The sequence below is a fragment of the Hemicordylus capensis genome, chromosome 3 (assembly GCF_027244095.1).
Source record: "Hemicordylus capensis ecotype Gifberg chromosome 3, rHemCap1.1.pri, whole genome shotgun sequence".
Classification (NCBI taxonomy): domain Eukaryota; kingdom Metazoa; phylum Chordata; class Lepidosauria; order Squamata; family Cordylidae; genus Hemicordylus; species Hemicordylus capensis.
In genome coordinates, this window is record NC_069659.1 from 196321494 (window position 1) to 196340173 (window position 18680).

Consider the following 18680-nt stretch of genomic DNA (forward strand, 5'->3'; position numbering starts at 1 on the left):
ACACGCCTGGCTGAGATCGGCAAACCTGCAACAGGACATGAAGGACAAAATTGAGGGTCTGCCTTTTGACGGCAAAGGTCTCTTCTCCGAGGAAACAGACGCCACCATGGAGAAGATGAAGAAATCAAAGTTTACTGCTAAAACCTTCACTTTGACAGTTTCACCGGCTACGTCTTATGGCAATAGACAACGTGCCTCGTATAGGCGGGGTTCATCATATAGACAACAGGACCGTAGAGACTTCTGGAAAACTTACCATCAGTTTTCTAAACGGTCAACCCAACAAAAAGGAAAATTTGCGTCCAACCAACGTAACAAACAATCGGACGGAAACAAGCAGCGTCTTTGAAGTTCAGGACAGCCCATCGTCCACAAATGGTACTTCCCTATTCTCCTGCTCCCAGAACATCAACGAGCAATGGAGTCTGGTCTACAACATCCCAGAACCGGACCCACTAGCCGCCAATTCCATCAGGCTGGCAAGCCGTGCAAATGCATGGCGCAACATAACATCAGATCGTTGGGTCTTAAAGATTATTCAATCAGGTTATGCAATAGAGTTCAAGACCAGACCGAAATTCAGGAGAATTCGCTTCACACGCGCAACACCTGCTCTTCTACAGGAGTTGGAGGAAATCCTGCTCAAGAAAGCAGTAGTACCAGTACGATGGGCACACCGCCAGGAAGGATTCTACTCCCGGTATTTTCAAATTCCAAAGAAAGATGGAGGGATTCGGCCCATCATGGACTTGCGACATCTGAACAAGTTCATTCAAGTGAAAAAGTATCGAATGACGACGTTACAGGACATCCTACCTCTTCTACATCTGGAAAAGTGGTTTGTGACGTTGGATTTGAAGGATGCCTATTTTCACATTGGGATCCGACCTTCCTATCAAAAGTACCTACAGTTTACAGTGGGGATCTCGCTGTACCAGTACAGGGTGCTACCGTTCGGCCTTTGCACGGCCCCCCGTGGTTTCACGAAGTGTATGGCGGTGGTAGTCGCCCATCTCAGGACAAGAGGTCTGAAGCTGTATCCATATCTGGACGATTGGCTTCTATCCTCAGCAAGTAGAGAAGAATTGCTGTCACAGATAACATACATGCTGGAGCTACTCCAGGACTTGGGCATACAAGTAAACTGGAAAAAGTCGAAACTAACTCCAGCAAAATCCATATCTTACATTGGAGCTCAGCTCAATGCTACATTGGGGAGGGCGTTTCTACCGGAGGACCGGTTTCAAACCATAGCATCCCTGGTCGGGACTTTTCAGTCCACGCCACGACAGACAGCATGGCATGTGCAACGTCTGTTGGGCCTGATGGCATCTTGCAGGACAACTGTACGATATACGTGCCTCAAAATGAGGAAACTGCAGTTGTGGTTCCTGTCCTCCTTCAATCTACTCAGAGACAGCCCCGGGAAACTACTGACAATTCCGCTACCAATTCTAAGATCTCTCTCCTGGTGGACCCAGCGATCAAATCTGCTCAGGGGAGTCCCGTTCCACGTCCAGCTTCCATCCGTATGGGTCACAACCGATGCCTCTCTCCGCGGATGGGGAGGTCACTGCAATGCCACTACAACACAGGGCCTTTGGACCCGGAGCCAGAGTCTCCTGCACATAAACTTCTTGGAGCTGCTAGCTGTGTTCCAAGCCATGAAGGCTTTTCTTCCCATGCTACGTGGCAGGGTAGTCCAGTTACAATTGGACAACACCACAGCTATAGCCTACTTCAACAGGCAGGGAGGAACAGTCTCCAGATCCCTCTGTGCTCTCAGCGTCCAGATCTGGCACTGGTGCATCAGGAACAGCATAACGCCAGTTGCAATTCATATAAAGGGCTCAGACAATGTGTTAGCAGACGACCTCAGCCGCTCGTTCACCAAGGAACGTCACGAGTGGGAGCTGAACGACCAGTATCTTCGTCAGATCTTCGGCCAATGGGGTCAGCCGGAAATAGACCTATTTGCCACTTCAGAGAATGCGAAGTGCAGACGGTTCTGCTCCAGGGCAGGACACGACCCGAACTCACTGGGAGATAGACTGGTCGATGGAAAGGTGTTACATGTTCCCACCGTTACCACTATTGAGCAGAATCATAGCCCATCTCCTGCATACCCCTGTGAGGTGCATCCTGATTGTCCCATGGTGGCCGCGCCAGCCATGGTTTCCGCATTTACTCAGACTGAGCTCTCATACTTACAAAAGACTGCCAAATCGCCCAGACCTGTTAATACAGGAACACGGTCGGGTACTGCACCCAGAAGTACTGACGCTTCAACTGACAGCTTGGCAGATAAACTGCTGAAGAAAATCCTTCTGAACGTTAGAAAACCATCCACTAGAAAAAACTATGCTAGCAAGTGGAGGCGGTTTTTGACTTATGCAGAAACGCATGGATTCCAACCACGGCAGGCAACCATACGACAAGTCCTACTGTATCTTACGGACCTTAAGAAATCAGGTCTCTCTAATGTGTCCATACGAGTACACTTAGCTGCCCTTACGGCAAAACACCCTGGGTGGGATGGAAAGACACTGTTCTCCCACCCGACATGTAAAAACTTCCTAAAAGGACTGTCCAGTCTCTACCCTCCTACACGCAAACCTATTGAACCTTGGAGCATATCCTTGGTACTCTCTGCTTTAACAGAACCGCCATTTGAACCCATGAACACGGCCACACTTCGTCATGTCTCCTTGAAGACGTCCTTTTTAGTGGCTATCACAACTGCCCGGAGGGTAAGCGAGCTGACTGCGCTACGCATGGATGTTTCTTATACCCGGTTCTACCCGGATAAAGTTCTTCTGCGTCCGGACATCAGATTTAAACCCAAAATAGTTTCAGAGTTCCATGTCAATCAGGACATAGTTCTGTCAACCTTTTTTAGAGCACCGTCGACTCCGTTGGAGAAGGCTCTACATTCATTAGATGTCCGCAGAGCACTACTTTACTATCTTTCAAGAACAAAGCCGTTCAGGAAGTCAAAGAAACTACTGATATCATATAAAGGGTCTACTAAGGGCCAAGCACTGTCTAGACAACGATTATCGCACTGGCTAGTGGATGCGATCCGCCTCACTTATTCAATTCAAGGGGTGCCGGCTCCAAAGACTATCAAGGCACATTCCACCAGAGCATATGGCACTTCTGCAGCATTTCTATCTGGAGTTCCCTTCACGGAGATCTGCAAGGCCTCTACATAGTCATCTGAAGAACCATTTGTAAAACATTATGCTGTTAACCTACGGTCTGCTGCGGAGGCGAACTTTGGGAGAGGCGTTCTCAAAAGGGTGTTGCAATAAGGCACTGCTCCCTCCTCCTTCCGGAGCTAACTAAACACCCATTTTAATGCATATCAATGGATCCCGTACCAGATAAACAGATTGCTCACCTGTAACTGATGATCTGGTAGAGATCCGTTGATATCCATTAGACCCTCCCGGACCTCCCCTCTGCAGTGCACCATAGGTTGTAATAGTGAATCTGCACGAGTCTACGACTGCTTCGGCGGTCTCCAAGGAACCGAGCAGCCTGCGCTTCCTCCCGCCTTAAATAGCCATGTGGTCACGTGGGGCGGGGCGCAGGCTCCTGAAAGGAGCTGTAAAACTCGACACCGAGAGGCTTCCGCGCAGGCGCAGAACCCATTCTAATGGATATCAACGGATCTCTACCAGATCATCAGTTACAGGTGAGCAACCTGTTTTTTTCAAAAGGAACAAGGCAGTCCCATCTTCAAACAACGAAACTGTGATTCTATTCACTTTCTATCTCTGTCAGAAATACCCAGTGACAGCAGAAAGAGATAAACTTCAACTGCAAACTGGATTGTCTGATTATTTTTTTATGGCCTTCCCCTGCCCTACTCCAAATTGCAGAAGTAACAGTTGCTTATAGGAGGCATTAGAGGAATTTATCATAGCTGTAATTTCACAACAGCATATTCTCACTAAGTAAAATCAAAGACAGGAGTTTATGCTCTTCCAAATACAAATCTTCCTCTGTGGAACAAACATAAACTTCTAGTTTTTTAATTGTCCCGCCAATCTTCTTGCACTATGAGGAGAAAAAATAAACTTCCCAATGTTCTTATCCTATTGTAGATGAGCAGGTTAGGAGATATTAGACCCATATCAGAAGTGTAGAATTTTTTTAATGTCCTGGGGTGGGGGGACTGGGCCAAACCCAGGAAAGATGCAGATTAATTAAATGTAATTAGTCAGTAGTCCAGGAACATATAACCTATAGACTGAAGTCTAAGATCTGTCCCCCACAAAAAAGGGATTTTTTGAAGGAAAGGTTTGAATTGCACAGTGATGTGTGATTGAAATTTGTATGCATAAGTGTCCATTGTTACATACAACACACCTCTGCATCCTGGTTATTTTTATTTATTTATTTGTCAGATTTGTACACTGCCCCAAACATTCGTCTCTGGGCAGTTAACAATAGCATAAAACCAGTTTAAAACATATACAAAAAACTTGAAGAATTTAAAAATAAACCAGAGATTAAAACCCAAAAAAATTTAGGAAGCTGAGAAAGCTTGGGTGAAAAGATAGGTTTTCAGGTGTTTTTTGAAAATTGCCAGAGATGGGGAGGATCTTATCTCAGCAGGGAGCACATTCCACAATCTCGGGGCAGCCACCGAGAAGGGTCGCTGTGTAGCCACCAAACGAGTTGGCGGTAACTGGAGACGGACCTCCTCAGATGACCTCAATGGGCGGTGGGGCTCATAGTGAAGAAGATGCTCTCTTAGATACCCAGGGCCTAAGCTGTTTAGGGCTTTATTAGAAATGAATTCTGCTGGTCTTGAGAAACCCTTTCCTCCAGCAAGTCTCATAAGGTCTGGACAGCAATTGATACATAGATAAAGGGAATAAGTTTCCATAAGCATCCTTAAGCATGCTCTATTAAAAATTAGCTTCAGTATTCCCTCATGCTAATAAGCTTGCTTGCAGTATCAGCAGAGATGTGGTATTCCAGCAAATTTTGAATTGGAGATTTTTCCCATGCAACTTTCTCCATTTGCATAATATTAAAAATATACAGTTTTTTCCTGGTGCCCTAAATAGATTTGTTTGTTTGTATATTTATATCCCGCTCTTTTTCCGAGGAGCTCAGGACAGTGCACATGATTATTTTTATCTTCACAACAACCCTGTGAGGTAGGTTAGGCTGAGAGATACATGACTGGCCCAGAGTCACCCAGTGAGTTTCATGATTGAATGAGGATTCGAACTTGGCTCTTCCCACTCCTAGTCCAACATTCTAACCACTATGCTGAGCTGATTGTGATCTGATTTGGCATGTTATCTGACCTATTTCTACAATTAAAAAACCCTCCATAATATTTATTTTCCCTCACTGTATCTCTATAAATTTTTTTAAGTAGCCAAGTAGAAATTTTAGAAATGGAAAAATTTCCACAGAACATAAAGTATTGGGGGAAATTCCAGAAGATGTTTTACCCACATCTCTGAGCATCAAGGTCTGGTGTTCTAGAACTGCCACTGTAGTTTTCACATTGCTGTGTCACATAATACAACTTTTGAATAACTTGAAGGTTTAAACTGCACAAATATTCTTTTGGAACTGCAGATTTTTCCCAGCTGTAATTTTTAAAAGCCTTGCTTTATTATTAAAGCAAGTGTATTACAGCTAACTAAGAGAGGATAGCTGGTCTTGTGGTAGCAAGCATGAATTGTCCCCATAGCTAAGCAGGGTCTGCCCTGGTTGCATCTGAATGGGAAACTTGATGTGTGAGCACTGCAAGATATTCCCCTCAGGGGATGAAGCAGCTCTGGGAAGAGCAGAAGGTTTCAAGTTCCCTCCCTGGCTTCTCCAAGATAGGACAAGATTTTTTTTTTAATAGGACAAGATTTTTTTATTGAACCAACAAACTACCAAAGCATACAGTACGTTTCTGAGAGAGATTCCTGCCTGCAACCTTGGAGAAGCCACTGCCAGTCTGTGAAGACAATACTGAGCTAGATAGACCAATGGTCTGACTCAGTATATGGCAGCTTCCTATGTTCCTATGTATGAGAGCAACAAAGAGTAACTAATCAGAGACAGCACCAACAAGTGTACAGTGATGCTAGAATTCTTCCAAAACTGCTGATTCTAACTGGTGCTGTCTGGATGAACTCAGATAAGAACTGCTCCTCCTTCTGAGCCTCTGATTGGTGGGTGGATTCCTCAGCAATGCATTGACCACTTTCCTTCCCTCACCCCTAGACTCCTCCTTGCTCCCCCCATAGATAAGGATTGCTGCCACCTGTGGAGTCTCTTCCCCTTCTTACCTTAAAAAAAGCAACAAACAAGGCAGCAATGTGCCTCCCAGGGACTTGCTGGGTCCCTAGAAGACAAGACGGACTAATGAAGCTGCCAACCTGTGAACTGCTGGTGATTCCTGGCAGCATGAATTGCTTTAGCAGTCTTAAACACCATTTATTAAGGTCTTGCATCTTAATACATTAATTTATCCCTGTGATATTCTATTATGTTTTGGAAGTGTTGCTTTACCAACCATGGAGATAAATAGCAGAATAACCCCGATGGCCTGTAATGACATTCCATCCCCACTGCCTTGATGGGTGAGTGGGTGGAAATAAACAGACCAGAGGCTATAACAGCTTCAGCCTCATAATCAGTGCCTTGCAGAAACTAGCTTGCATCAAGCCCAGATGGAACTGGCTGTTAACCATCTTCCTACACTGCAAGTTCCTGAATTTGATCAGAAAGATCCTATTGGTGTTTAGCTTTTACTACCTTCCTAGTAAACAGCCCCACCCCCACACCACTCATAGACTTGCAGGTGCCTAGTTGTTATGACCACCCCTTTTTTGTCCAATGGTGTACACTAAAATTTCAGTCCTAGTAAAGGGTGACCACTTGGGAGGAGGGTAGCCCACTCTTCTCCTGGGCAGCCTAAGAGACTGCTAAGAAGAGACAATGAGGCTGTTCACATGGGCTTGGCTGCTTGTGTGCACCGCCAGGTTTGAGCCTGATCCTGGCACTGCCCCAGCTCCAAGCCTGGGAATTTATTTATCCCAGGCTTTAACCTGGGTTTAAGGGTGTGCAGGGAGGTGAGCAGGAGCCTGCCTCCCTGCCAGCCCTCCACCACGCTGGTGTTTATGGTTGTGTTCACAACCTTTAAGTCTCCTTTGTATGTTAACAGTAAATGTAAAAATGTAACTCCTCTCATCCTAAGGAAAAATAATGTTTGAGCTAAAAACTCTGACAAAAATTGCTGAAGATGTGCAGTGAGAAAGGGCTACCCGTTGTGTGGAGAGGAAGCCTGGAAGCGCTTACCTCCTCGTAACATCCCTGGGTGGGCAGATCACCCACCCAGATGAGCACCGGCTCCTGCCAGCAGCTCCGACGGTCGGGGTGCCAGGATGCACCACCCTGTGCCACCCACTGAAGCTCCAATAATGCACTGTGCAAGTGTGCGGTGCATTATGGGGGGACCCCTCCTATCCCCTCATCCTTCAGCCATGGCTGCAAGCAGCCATGGCTGATACACAGTCACTCAGACGCGGTTAGGAGAGCACTCACTCTCCTAACCCCATTTTGAGAGGAGGCTTCGTAGGCAGGTTTGCTACCATGATGCCGCCATGATTGGGTGCAATCCCGGCAGTTACACACACATGCAAAACCAGGTTCCCTTCACCTGGTTTTGCACACACATGTGATTAGCCTCAGTTAGAGGCTAGCTGATTAACATCAGTTAGAATTCAGATAGATATGTTTGGTGGGAAATTGAAGGTTTAAAATATTGCAGACATGGAAAAAGAGAAATATGATACCTCAATGACTTGTCAGAAGTCTTGGATTATATTCAAAAGATCAAGAAGAATACAGCACCAGAGTTGAATAGATTTGATGCTGACTTTTATCAAACTTGTAAGGGTATTTTAGCCTTAATTATGGCATAATTGTTCAATGTGCAAAAACATATTTTGTTGCACAAAGAAGGGAAATCTTTCTCTGAAGTCTAATCATACAGACATATCTCATTGTTGAACTCTGTTTGTACGTTATTGCCAGGAATAGACTGAATTTCACCACCCACAATTATGTTCACATAGATCATAAAAGACTCACTAAGGCTGTGTTCTCACTATCACAATCTTGGTTAAAAAGTTAATCCGGATTAGTGAGCCCCATGGAGCTGATTGTATGAACCCAGAATTTCAGGGCAATCTTGGTCAAACCACTCTGGAAAACCAGCATTTAATCAGGATATGCAGTTTGACCAGGATTGTCCTGAAATTCTGGGCTCACACAATCAGCTCCACTAGGCTCACTAATCCTGATTAACCCTTTTAACCAAGGTTGATGTGACTGTGAGAACCTAGCCTAAAATGGGGCCGGTGTGTGTGTGTGTGTGGAGAGATAATATCCAATAGGTTTGAATATTCTAGACCTTGCAAAAACTGTCAAATGGCCTTTTTTGTTCAGAATTATTGTTGTTGTAATAATAATAATAATAATAAACCTAGTAATGATCATCATCATCATCCCCCAGTGAGGATTTCAATTTCAATTGAAATTGAAAGGCTGTGGCAGAAAAAGACCAAAATAATCCCAGTGGTAATTGGCGCCCTGGGTGCAGTTCCAAAAGACCTTGAAGAGCACCTCAACACCATAGGGGCCACAGAAATCACCATCAGCCAATTACAAAAAGCAGCTTTACTGGGAACAGCCTATATTCTGCGACGATATCTATAACAATTGACAATAAAATTCAGCCATCCCAGGTCCTTGGGAAGGACTCCATGTCTGGATAAAACAAACCAGTCAATAACACCAGTCTGACTGTGTAAACAAGAAATCATCATCATCATCATCATCATCCCCCAGTGAGGCACTACCTTGGCCTGGTTGTTGGGCTTGTGTGCTCTGAGGAAGGTGAGAGCTATGCCAGAGGTCCAACCATACTGGACAGGTCTCACCAGAGGAGCCAGACAAAGAGTGCCTCTCCCATCAACAATATGGTGAGACGTAACTTTAATAAATCTATATGGATCAGTCGTCACCCGGGTCAACAAGGATCGTGCCCGGGTCAACAAGGACTGCGCTGGAGTCCCTGGACATCTGGTGGCAAGTGGGCAACAAGACTCAGGATCTTCAGTTGAGCAACCAGGGCTGGAGACTGCAAGGTTACTGGAAGAAACATCGCTTAACCGAAAAAAATATACGAAAATGCCAACAAGGAAATAATGATCTGCTATTACAGGTCAGGTCCAACTAGAAGAGGTTATTTAAAAAGAATGTACCAAATTTGGAAAGAGAAGCATCCAGATACAGAAATCACAGAACAAAGGCTAGCAGAATGTATGTAGCAGATACATAATAAGAAATAAAGTATTCACAGGAGTTGAGCTGGAAGAACTGCAAAGAGCAACACAGGCTCAAAGATATGGAAGAAGAATTACCATCAGTTGAAGAAGTTGCTCAGGCGCAGGTGGAGGAGGTGTTGGAAATCGAGAATGCCACTGTTGCTGAACTGTTTCAAAACAAAACCAGGCAACCTCCCCTTTGCCTTCACCTCAAAAACCCAAATGCCATTTAACAGAAAAGCAACAAGAACTAAAGCAAAAAATAACTGAGCATATGAACCAAACAACCACCAGGGTTCGACTTCCAGCTCTAAAAACAGTTGCCAAAAAACAACTTGTTCAGGCATTAAAAGATGTAAATGCTGCACTTACAGAAATAACAACCAATAATTTGCAAGAAACAAACCAACTAATGTACAGTGCAGGAACAATAACAACACAAGAGTTTGGATATAAGATCAGTGGACCTGTAAAAAAAGAAAGTAGTACATCACCAAAATGGAAGATTAGATTAGAAAATAAAATCACCAGGCTTAGATCAGATGCTAGTAAACTGAAAGATATGAAAGACAAGAAGCTGAAGAATGAAAACACCAAACAGTAACTGATCCAAAAATACCACCTAGATTCAAGGAAAATTAGAGAAGTCCTGGAAATAATAAAGCAGCAAATAACAGCAGTGTCAAAGAAGTTTAGCAGATACGAAGCCAGAATTACACAACACAGGCAGAATCTCCAATTCCAGTCGAATCAGAGACGTTTCTACCAAAGCATAGAAGGAGAAACTGCAAGAAACGTAGAAACAACAAATAAAGAAGAAACAGTGCAATTCTGGGGGAAATTATGGGACAATCCAATAGATTATAATAAAAAAGCAGGCTGGATGAAAGAGGTCAAAAAATGTAACCAACAAATGCAAGATCTTATAATAACACCAGAATTAATAAGTGAAAGAGCAAAGAAAATTAAAAATTGGACTTCGCCAGGCGACGATGAACTGCATGGCTTTTGGCTTAAACACCTAACAAGCCTTCATAGACAACTATCAAACAGTTCAATCACATTTTGCAAGGAGGTGATATTGAACAATGGCTAACAACTGGGAAAACTCATCTCATAATGAAAGACCCAGCAAAAGGTGCAGTTCCAAGTAATTATAGACCGATAACCTGCCTGCCAACCATGTTCAAATTATTAACTGGAATAATAGCAGATGAAGTGATGCAACACTTATTAACTAACAAACAGCTTCCAGTTGAACAGAAAGGAAATTGCCCGAACACCAGAGGCACAACAGACCAGCTGCTGATTGACAAAATGATTTTACAAAATTGCAAGAAAAGAAAAACCCATCTAAGTGTTGCATGGATTGACTACAAGAAAGCCTTCGATTCATTGCCTCACACATGGATACTAAAATGTTTAGAAACAACTGGTGTCAGCAAAAACATTCAGATATTTATTAAAAATCAATGAGCATGTGGAGTACACAGTTAACAATCAATGGCGAGACACTTGGACAGGTTAGCATTAGAAGAGGCATTTTCCAAGGGGACTCACTATCCCCCCTGTTGTTTGTAATCGCCATGACCCCATTTTCACAAATACCAAACAAAACAGGCCTCGGATACCAAACATCTAAAACATCAAGTCAAATCAACCATCTGCTGTACATGGACGATCTGAAGTTGTATGGAAAGTCACAGTCGGAAATTGAATCACTGCTAAACACTGTCCGTATATTCAGTAGCGATATAGCGATGGAGTTTGGACTAGACAAGTGTGCTGCATTAATAATGAACAGAGTGAGAACAACAAAAACAGAAGGAATAGAACTGCCCAATGGAAGCAAGATCAAGAACTTTGAAGAGAAAGATCATTACAAATACTTGAGCATTCTCCAGGCTGATAACATCGCACACACTGAAGTTAAAAGAAAAATTGGAAGTGAATACATCAGGAGAGTTGGAAAAATCCTCAAGTCCAAACTCAATGGCGGGAACACCATACAAGCCATAAACACCTGGGCTATACCTGTTATCAGATACACTGCAGGAATAATAGACTGGACCCAGGCAGAGCTAGAGACGCTAGATCGTAAGACCAGGAAAATCATGACTATCAATCATGCTCTGCACCCCCGCAGTGATGTCGATAGGCTATACCCCCCTCGCAGCTCAGGTGGAAGAGGAATGCTGCAAGTCCATCAAACAGTAGAGGAGGAGAAAAGAGGCCTTGAAGAATATATCAAGGACAGTGAAGAAGATGCACTTCAAATGGTCAATAATGCGAAACTATTCAACACCAATGAAACAAAGCAGGCCTACAAGAAAGAACAAGTCAAGAACCGAGCAGAAAAATGGAGAAATAAGCCACTGCATGGTCAATATTTGCACAATATAAGTGGAAAATCAGACATCACCAAGACCTGGCAATGGCTTAAGAATGGCAACTTGAAGAAAGAAACAGAGGGTTTAATACTGGCTGCACAAGAACAGGCACTAAGAACAAATGCAATAAGAGCAAAAGTCGAAAAATCAACCACAAACAGCAAGTGCCACCTTTGTAAAGAAGCAGATGAAACCGTGGACCACCTAATCAGCTGTTGTAAAAAGATCGCACAGACTGACTAAAAACAAAGGCATGACAAAGTACCGTGTTTCCCCGAAAATAAGACAGTGTCTTATATTAATTTTAGCCCCAAAAAATGCACTAGGGCAATTAGCGGTACATCTAGGTCTTACTTTCGGGGTAGGTCTTACTTTCGGAGAAACAGGGTAGCAGGGATGATACACTGGAACATCTGCAAAAAATACAAGCTACCTGTAGCCAAAAATTGGTGGGACCATACAATTGAAAAAGTTGAAGAAAATGAAGATGTAAAAATATTATGGGACTTCCAACTACAAACAGACAAACATCTCCCACACAATACACCAGATATAACTGTAGTCGAGAAGAAAGAAAAACAAGTCAAAATAACTGACATAGCAATACCAGGGGATAGCAGAATAGAAGAAAAAGAAATAGAAAAAATCACAAAATACAAAGATCTACAAATTGAAATTGAAAGGCTATGGCAGAAAAAGACCAAAATAATCCCAGTGGTAGTTGGCGCCCTGGGTGCAGTTTCAAAAGACCTTGAAGAGCACCTCGACACCATAGGGGCCACAGAAATCACCATCAGCCAATTACAAAAAGCAGCTTTACTGGGAACAGCATATATTCTGCGATGATATCTATAACAACAGCAACAACATTGACAATAAAATTCTGGCATCCCAGGTCCTTGGGAGGGACTTGATGTCTGGATAAAACAAACCAGTCAATAACACCTGTCTGACTGTGTAAAATAATATAAATTCAGTTTCTATACTGCCCTTCCAAAAGTTGCTCAGGTGGTTTACACAGAGAAATAACAAATAAATAAGATGTATCCCTGTCCCCAAAGGGCTCACAATCTAAAAAGTAACACAAGATAGACACCAGCAACAGTCACTGGAGGTACTGTGCTGGGGGTGGATAGGGCCAGTTAATGAGCCCCTGGTGGCGCAGTGGTAAAACTGCTGCCCTGTAACCAGAAGGTTACAAGTTCGATCCTGACCAGGGGCTCAAGGTTGACTCAGCCTTCCATCCTTCCGAGGTCGGTAAAATGAGTACCCAGAATGTTGGGGGCAATATACTAAATCATTGTAAACCGCTTAGAGAGCTCTGGCTATAAAGCGGTATAGAAATGTAAGTGCTATTGCTATTGCTATTGCTACTCTCCCCCTGCTCAATAAAGAGAATCACCACGTTAAAAGGTGCCTCTTTGCCAAGTTAGCAGGGGTAAATATAATTTACAAGTTCTACACAGAACAACTACACACATTTAAAATCATACCATAAAAGCATACCTGTGCAGACAACAATGTTACACAAAATCACATAATGGAATATATTAATAAATGTCCCTGAATAGTCAAAGTAGGCTCACAGTGAGCTAATATCCTTATGAAGACCAAATGCCTTCCACCAAGCAATAAAAGTCTTTTCAAAGTGTAAGAGTACTTTTTAGTGGGTCATTTCCAACATGTCAGACGTGTTTCGACATAATACATGTTTGTTTATGTATTACATAATACAATGTGATAATACATCACAATGCGATAATACATCTTTTGTTTTCTGCTTATAGTCTGTTTTGATAAGAAAACACTCAAAGCTTTGGATTTAGGTGTGTGTGTGTTTTAGTGGCTAACCTTGATTGATAGTCATCCATTTGCGGTCTAATGGTAAATGCAAATACATTAATGAATGTTCAGCTGACTAGAGGAACTTATCACGGCTGCCCAGTTTTGCCTGTTGCTTACTATGTTTCTGCAGTGACTGGGAACTGGAATTAAGTTGGATCCCAATATAAAAATATTTCAAGCTGAGAAAGAGAAGTTTAAGCTCTCTTTATTTGCAGATAATAACAACTTTAAGGGATCCAATGGACTCAACTGAAAATCTGCTTTTTATTGGCAAAGAGGCACCTTTTAACTCAGTTTTTATTTATTGATTCTATAACCTGATATTTCAGCAAAACCTTGCATAGTAATGCAAGGTTTTGCTGAAATATCAGGTTATAGAATCAATAAATAAAAACTGAGTTATCAGTTAGTGTACACCAAATTTGTAAAACATATCTTAAAATATGGTCAGGGATAAAATGAAAACCAATCAAGTACCTAAGACTTCATATACTAGCTGTCTTATCTCAGCTATTTAAAATCAATTATGAGGTCCTGATGAATAAGATTAAACAGGATGTGAAACATCTGAGTAAATGAGGTCTTTCTTAGACTGCATAGCTTTAGTTAAAATCTTGATTTTACCCATTTTTGTTGTTAGTAGTAGTGTTTATGGTTGCTTTGAGGAGACATGTTAAGTAAATTTATTTGGAGGGGGAAGCAAGTTTAGGTTTTGGTACACTGCAGACGAGACCAGGAAAGAGCTGTGTGGGGATTTTACATTTATCTTATTATATATCAGTGTAACTGGTGTAATTATTGCATTGGTTTTTTCATGACAAATTTTCAGCAGAGCTCAGTTTCAATGCCATTATCAGTATTGCCATGGTTACCTAGGAAACAACAGAAACCATTGTTAAAGGGGTTAACCAAACATCCAGAAGGGCAACTAGCAGGGGAGGGAAGCCAACGAGACCCCCTCTCCTTTTAACTAAAGTAATCAGACATTGGCTCAGAGATGACAACGAAGAAGCCATGCTCCAAGTGCCAGATACGAATCTGCCCAAGGAGCCACAAACAAGGCAGCACACACACACCCTCCCCAGTATGCACACACACAAGAGCACAGGCGAAGGAACAGAACTGCATGCAAAGACATAGCAACATCAGGAACCAAATACTGTACAAAGCCTCAACAATTATATTACCAACCCAGTAACCACACTGCAAATTACTTAATACAGAAGATAATGCATGTTGTTCTGTGAAGAAGCTGTGGTTCTCAAGGCTTTAAGCGTGGCTTTTAATTAGCAAGTGTGCAAATGAGAGAGCAGTAGCTATCTAGCAGAACAGGCACCATCCAATATGTGCTCCTGACTGCCATGGCAGTGACAAGAGGAACAGAAGCAAGGAGCAGAGAGGAAATTGTTTTTTCCTAGCAACAAAACATCTCACTGGGAAAATATCATATCCATGCAACAGAAGCATTTCCTCAAGAAATAATATCTGTGTGTCCCACAATAATTCTGAAACTGCTTCATGTTTTTGACTCCCTGAAAGGACTCCCTTGCATGGCAAAAGTAGCCAGTGACTCTCCTTGCATTCGGACTGTTAGAGCTGTCCCTTCAGCACCACACTAGATTTGCTGTAGCAAAATCCCAGGGCTTATTTTCACTCTGCATTTTTTACTTGGATGTGTATGCAAGATGTTTGTCCACTCCTCCTCCAAGAGCCACCAGGGTTATGGAACAGATGCTCGATTACAGAAATCAACATGCCAATAACCTCTACATGTTGGAAACCAGATTGGATCACAGGAAACCCAGTTTCTTAGGACAGGGAACACCATGAAGAGACCATTTTGGTTGTGTGTCTCTCTGTAGTGAAGGAATGCATGCTTTGTCCTTTAGTGTGATGGTTAGGACCTTTTTATTGTAATTGCATCCACATTCTTTCTTGAGCTGAAAGGAAGGATAGAAGGTACGAAGGAACTTTGGAAGGAAGGCACTGTTCTCCCTGTTGCCTTATGTGCAGTTACCATAACAACTCAATGTAAGGCTTCAATAAAAATAGAAGCTATTATTCCCTCCTGCTCTCACTTTGTTTCAAAGGTAGCCTGCTCAAAATAATTTATTTCAGAAATTTATATCCCACTTTTGTATGTATGTATGTATGTATTTATTTATTTATTTATTTATTTAAAACTTATGAAATGTCCAGAGCAACAAAACAAAGACCCATTGAGATTGAATCAAATAGCAGAAATAATATTAGAAGCATCAATTACTGCAGTGCTCAGAGGGAGAATGCTGGTGAGTTAGCGAAGGTATGAGGCAGCTGTTTTTCACAGGAGCAGTTGGTGCTGCCTGCATGGACTCGCCCTCTGGGCACTTTAGTAGTGAGGATTAGCTGCACTGGGTTCAAGTCTTCCTGCTGTGCAGTCCAGAGAAAGAGGGCAAGTGAAAACCTCTGCACCACTTAAGGAATGAAATAGGCAAGTTCTGCTGATTCCTGTAATCCCTTAAAAACTTGGGACAAACCAAACAGCCCTAACAGAGTGCCTAAAACTCTCGGTGCCTAGCGGAAGCAACAATTGCCTACTTTGCAGGATCCTTGTAAGGCTGACTGAGATGTTTATGAAGTACAGTGGTCCCTCGACTTACAAACTACTCGACATAAGTATTTTTCGAGTTACAAACGGCAGTTTTAGATCCGGTTTTAGATGCGGTTTTTTCGACTTACAAATTTTTAGATGGGGTTTCCTCGACTTACAAATTTTTAGATGGGGTTTCCTCGACTTACAAATTTTACATGCGGTTTCCTTGACTTGCCTGCCTGTTTACTGCCTGTTTATTCTTGAAAAGAAATGTTCCTGTGCAGTTTGCAAGCCTTACTGGGGGTCTGGGTCTTTTTTCTAGGCTCCGGAACGCATTAATCCGTTCCCAATGCATTCCTATGGGAAACCGCTTTTCGACTTACGAATTTTTCGACTTACAAATGTGCATTCGGAACGGATTAATTTCGTAAGTAGAGGGACCACTGTAGTACCAAAATGGCAAAAGAAGCCAGTGAGGGTGGGTTGTAAGCACCCCAGGGTCTTGCAGAGTGCAACATATCTTTGTGCATTTGTGACAATGGTGGGCCTCCTGGTGTTTCATACAAATCATTGTTCAGCCTTCTCAAAACATCTCCACACATTCCTATGACCACTTGAAAAATTAGCAGATTCTATACTGAAGAGAATGGATGTGAAGGGTGGGGGATGGGAGCAATTTATCAGCACCGATGGCCATTTGGACAAATATGTATTTATATGGATTTATCTTTGAGCTTGAAAGTAAAGGTGAAGGATTCCCAGTCCATTCAAAATATACCATAGCCTTCTTCAGCCATTATGCACATGGTTACCATGCTGGCAGGAACATGTTGGCAAGTCCTTCCTCTGCACCAACGCACTCTGTAGTCTCACACCCTACTGTCCACAAGTATCTTTGTAGGCATTCCTTGGTGATGAGCCTCCACTCACAGCTGTTCCTAAACACAGAACCCAACAAAATCAGGTTCCATGCAACCTGAAGCTTGCCAGGCCCTCCAAAGCCTCCCACACAAAGAATCCAAGCATCTGACACAAAAAGCAAGATGCAACAGAGGGTTAAAACTGAAGATCTGGCGCACATGAGCCAGAGTCTTCTTATCGGAGAATGGTTGCACTTAGGGTCAAAGAGCTACACATTACTGTAGCAGTACGATAGTCCTGTAGCAGCACCGATGGTCCAGTCTTGTGCAGCTATACCTCTCTCTCTCTCTCAAAAATCAAATTTTCAGTATTAATAAATTTGAAGCACAGGGAAACTACAGGGTGGCAAGCATCGTGTACAGCGAAGAGTTAATAGACAAAGTATGTCCATCCTGGACTAAACATCCCATCAGGTTGTGCTTCTGCATCTGGAGACTTCCCAACAGTGAAATGGAATGTAACATTCCAAAAAATGCCCAAATGAGGAAGTCCATAAGAAATCTATGGGAAAGAAATGCAGATAATTATGAGGGACCCCAGGGTGAGATTGATGCTATGTGTATTACCCTAGTCCCCTAAACCACAGATGGTCTCGATTTCTCCAAGTGGGCAAGAAAGGCCTTTTTTGGCACTGTCGGTCAGAAAGACAATTTATTTGCTGCTAGAAAGAAAGCTATTAACAGCCGTACTCTCCCACGTGGCCGGCCGGTGCATGCAACTGAAACTACCCTGCTCTCCCCGTGTGCGTGTGTCTACGTGTGTGCACACGTGCACACTGCCTTCATCGTGTAAAAAGGCAGTCTGCTTTATTCATGGTGCACGCGAACCCACACATACAGACTGACACGTCTGCGTACTGGCAGCCCTGCGCGCGTGTCTCTCTGGCCCAGGGCGGAGCCAGACGACATGCTGGCACGCGAGTGAGTGTGGCAGCCAAGGAAATAGCGCGCCATCCGTCCATGCTGCTGCTGCAGCACCGTCCTTTTGGCGTGGCAGCAAGTGCGCCTTCCTGGCGGTTGCTTGGCCCCACCCTCGGGCAGGTAGGGTAGGTGTCAGCCAGCATCCCTTGGGAGCGCTCCTCAAGCAAGGGGGCGGCGGCTGAGAAGAACTGCCGCCGCTGCCGCCGCTACTACCACTACGATTACAGGGCACCGCCGAAGCCGGGTGGGGGGGGGGTGCTGACCTTGGCTTACCACCCGCATCAGGAAAGCCGCCAAAGCGCTCGCTCTGAGCCGGGGCTTCGAAGCTGGGGGCGGGCCCAGCAGCCGGCAGCCGCGAGAAGCCGCTGATTGGCGCGGGGGGCCTGGGCGGGCGTGGCGCAGCCTGGGGGGGCTTCTGCAAGCCGAGCGCCGCTGCTGCGCTGGGTACCTGCTGGTTGGCGCTAAGCGAGGAGGAGCGGCTGCGGCAGCCTCTTGCTCTGTCCGGGCGAGCGAGCGAGCGAGCAGCCGGCCCTTGAGCCAGGGCGGAGAGGATGAAGCCGGCGGCCCCGCAACCAGGGCGGCGGAGAGCCCCCCGGTAAGTGTCGCCAGCCTGCCGCCTTCGCGAGCTGCCCAGCACGGGCGGTTAACGGTTGGCACACACAAAGGTGTG

General features: G+C 43.9%; 1 protein-coding gene across 4 annotated transcripts in view; it reads left to right on the top strand.

Moving 5' to 3' along the window:
- Positions 1 to 17991: 17991 nt before the first annotated feature.
- Positions 17992 to 18680, top strand: part of PSD (pleckstrin and Sec7 domain containing) — a 140543-nt gene continuing 139854 nt past the window's right edge. The window contains exon 1 of one of the 4 annotated variants that reach the window (XM_053312752.1): positions 17992 to 18130. The gene's annotated coding sequence lies outside the window, so the exon portion shown is untranslated. Of the gene's footprint in view, positions 18136 to 18437; positions 18606 to 18680 lie in introns of those variants that run through there. The other 3 variants (XM_053312753.1, XM_053312751.1, XM_053312754.1) reach the window with 3 other exon arrangements.